Here is a 3850-nt window from a genome sequence, read left to right on the forward strand (position 1 = left end):
GTCCTCAAGTCACCCCTCGGGTCCTGGTCCTGTTTGGGTCAGGTGGCTTTAACTCCGAGCCGAGGTAGGGGCAAAAAATTTTTAGTAGCAGCTTTGGTTCCCGTAGCTGTTGTTGGCCTTGGGTTTTTTTTTTTTTTTTTACCCCCTTTGGCTCCAATTGCAATCCCAGGTAGTCTCCGGTCACCACCCCCACCCTGACGCTCAAGGTGGCCCAAGTCCCTTTTCCTGTTCCCAGCCTGGATTTTTCTCGAAACTCAACCTAATTTCCTTCCCTTTAGAGTCACGTGATCTCTTTCTAATGTGGAGCCATGGAAGGAAAAGTGATGATGGGTTTAGTAATTGCTCTTCCGTGTTGCAGGAGTCTGAAACCTTGCTTCTGCCTTCTCCCTGTGGATTCTCGTCCACGTCCAGGCACACAATTCTGAGCTATTTCTCCTCAGGTCTCCTGGAATGTACCCGCGGTCTAACAATTGTTTTGAGGACCACCACCCCCCCCACACACACCATCCATCTCTTCCACTCACGTAACTTTTTTTTAGCCCTGACTTGCTCCCTACCCTCAGCCCCAGGTTCTCTCCGATGTCCTTCCTGATTAACTTAGATACCAATTCTATTTTCTCCGTTCCTCTTTCCAATCTTTTTAACCTACCTTGTTCCCTCGTCTTCCGTTTTTTTTTTTTCTTCAGTGCTCTTGTGAATACACATCATTGTAAAGCACAAAGGTATTGTCCCTACTTGGGTTTTCTTGTTTTTTTTTGTGTGTGTTTTTTTTTAATGTGTTTGGGTGGATTTTGCCTGAAATGTATGTGCACATGAGCTGTTATGTGGGCACTGGGATTGAACCCAGATCCTCTGGAAAAGCAGTCAGTGCTCAGTTACCGAATCCCTCCAGCCCCTTCCCTCTTCTTTATCTCCCAAATGTCCGTTTCCTGGTGTTCTCAAGGTCTTGGTTTTTTTTTGTTTGTTTTTTGTTTTTACGTTTTGTTGATTGTTTTAACTTTGAAGTGTTGAAGACTGAAGCCACGTGTCGTTAATAAATGCTGTACTAGCGAGCTATGCCCTTTCCTGTACTCATGCATTGTGCGCAAGTCACGGGAAGTAAAGTGGCGAAGGGGTGACAAAAATACACTTTTCCGCCGGGCGTGGTGGCGCACGCCTTTAATCCCAGCACTCGGGAGGCAGAGGCAGGCGAATCGCTGTGAGTTCGAGGCCAGCCTGGTCTACAAAGTGAGTCCAGGATGGCCAAGGCTACACAGAGAGACCCTGTCTCGAAAAACAAAAACAAAAACAAAAAAAATACACTTTTCCAAATGGTTTTTGGGTGTTACTTCGTTTGGTTTAAACATCTGTTTACTTGTGTGTACATGCAGCTAGTTTGTGGGATGCCATGGCGTGCAAATGGACGTCAGGAAATAGGTTCTCTCCTACCACGTGGGTCCTAGAGACTGAACGGAGGTCTGTCAGGCTTGGAAGTAAATACAGGTTGAGTCAGTCCTTTTGCTAGCCCTGGTTGACTTTTGAGACAAAGTAGGCTAGGCTGGCCTTTAGCTCACAGCTGTCCTGCCTCAGCTTCCCAAGTGCAGGGATTACTAATCAGTTATAAATCAAGATCACTGAAATGTATGTTTAAAAATAACTTTATTCCAAAGTCTTAAAAATTCATAACCTTAGAACGAATTTCTCCCCGAATCTCCCTATCAAATGGTAAGGTCAATCCCACAGAGCCATGTGCAGTTAGTCTTTGCAGCAGCTGGTAGTCCTGTGGTCAGAAACCTGATTGGCACTATATATGTAAAGTACCCAGTGATGACGACACTTCTCTGTGCTTCCTTCGACGACTGTGAGAATGGGGCTAACGCCAAAGCCACAGGATTATAGAGCCCCACTCCCACGTCTATGGGGTTTTGAGGGAAATCAGTGATTAAAGCAACCATGAAGTGTTTTTCTTCCTGGTTCTGACAAGTGGATCTCCTGGCTAATACATGCAGGTGAGGTTTTTTTTTTTTTTTTTTTTTTTTTTTTTAAGATCAATGCACAAGTTGGACTTTCCCATATAGCATCTGTAACCCATTGGCCATATGCCTTGAGGTTGGGTATGGACTGCCTTAAGGGAAAGAAGGGTGTGAGAGCTCCAGTTTTTTCACAAATCCTTCAAAATTGAAGCCCTTTAGTGCTTAACTGAACTACCATTTTATACATGTGCACGCAGGCTAATAAAAGTGACAGTAACTGGTTATGCCTTCAGAACAGCATTTGGCACCAAGCCCTTGAAGCTCCCATTTGCTGGTGGGAAAACCCTCAAATATTTCCTATTGCCAGGTGGGGGCAGAAGAGGAAGCTGTGGGAAGCACCCAGTGATCTCACAAAGCAGTCACCATGGTCCCAGCTATCGACTTCCCCTCTTCCGTCTCTTTTAAAGTTGCCTCTGAGTGGCAGACAAGCTCAGGCACTCTGCCCTCAGGCCCTCAAAGGCAAGGCCAGCTCCCAGGACTGAAGGCAACCTGAGTATCCCATTATGAAATGACAAAAGACTGGAGGACCACACTTCCCAGGGGCTTAAGTTCACAGCCAGCTGGACTCCCCTGTGCCCTGGGCTCAGGATGGGCCACACTGGCCGTGCTGTCTTCACGTCATTCAAAGAGAATGGGCACCCCTCCCACACCTTACAGGTACTGCTAACTAAGCTCCTCAGGAATCTTGGGGCCCAGTGTTAGGGTCCTTAAAGGCCTAGCTCTTGTCCTGTTTTAAGGAGGATGTGCACAAGCACAGCGTGAATTTCAAGTCAGATGTTTATGAGTTAGCACACACCTATTGCACCCTCAGAAGATCCCTGACGTCAGAATATGTAGAAGAGATTAAGTAACAATCCCCAGAGCCTCGCTGTCCCAAGGCAAGCTCATCACTATTTTCTTTTGAGAGTTACCATCCTTAATCAGCACATCCTCCTAATAAGGTGGAAACATTCCTATTTCCAAGACACAGGCACTGAGGCCAAGCGGACTCTGACCAGTTCATGTCGGAGATGTCTCTCCTGCACAGCACAGACATGAAAAAGAGAAGGCGTGAGCTGACATTAGGCCCATCATTTAGGAGGGTTTCACTATACCCAGCTCTGCTCTGTGCACCATAACACTGTAAGGACAGGCGCGTCCCTCTCTAGCTAGGAAAGATGATTAGCTGGATTGGGCCGAGCTAACTCAGTGTACAAAGAAGGCCCCTGCAGCAGCTCTATGCAGCCCATCCCTAGGCAGTCTTATCCACCGACCTACCTCCTACATGTCTCAGGAGCTTGGAAGGTTGGTGCTGTGTCACGGGTGTTCCAGATAGGGACACAGAGGCAAAGCATCAAGAAAAGAATTCAAGCCTCAGTGCGACTCCCAGGCCCAATCCAACCAACTGACTTCTGGTAGGTGTCACCTCCTCTCTGCTAGGAAGGTGCCTGGCTCCTCACCTCAACAGTGAATTTATTTAAAAAAAAAAAAAAAAAAAGCCACACCTCCAGATTTGTGTTGGGCAAGCTGGCTGCAAACCTTGACTACTGGTACAGTGCACAGGTACCAAGTGCCTTCCTCCCCCCCCATCAGTGTCTATCACAGTAAATCAACCCGGGTAGAGGCAGGTGTCACAGCAAAGTGGCCCCTCAGACAGCGAGGTTGCTCCTTCCTGGCGCATTTCACACTGCTGCTGCTGAGGTAACTCACATCAAATGAAATCAGTGGAAGGAGAGGTAGGTGCCCCTGCTGTGACACCCCGGGTGTCCCTAACACAAGCTCGCAGGGACAGAGGTGAGAGGGCAGCCAAGACTGAATGAACTTGCAAAGACAGCGTTGCCACTGGACCATCCTCTTCA

Source organism: Acomys russatus, chromosome 19 (genome assembly GCF_903995435.1).
Source record: "Acomys russatus chromosome 19, mAcoRus1.1, whole genome shotgun sequence".
In the NCBI taxonomy this organism is placed as follows: Eukaryota; Metazoa; Chordata; class Mammalia; order Rodentia; family Muridae; genus Acomys; species Acomys russatus.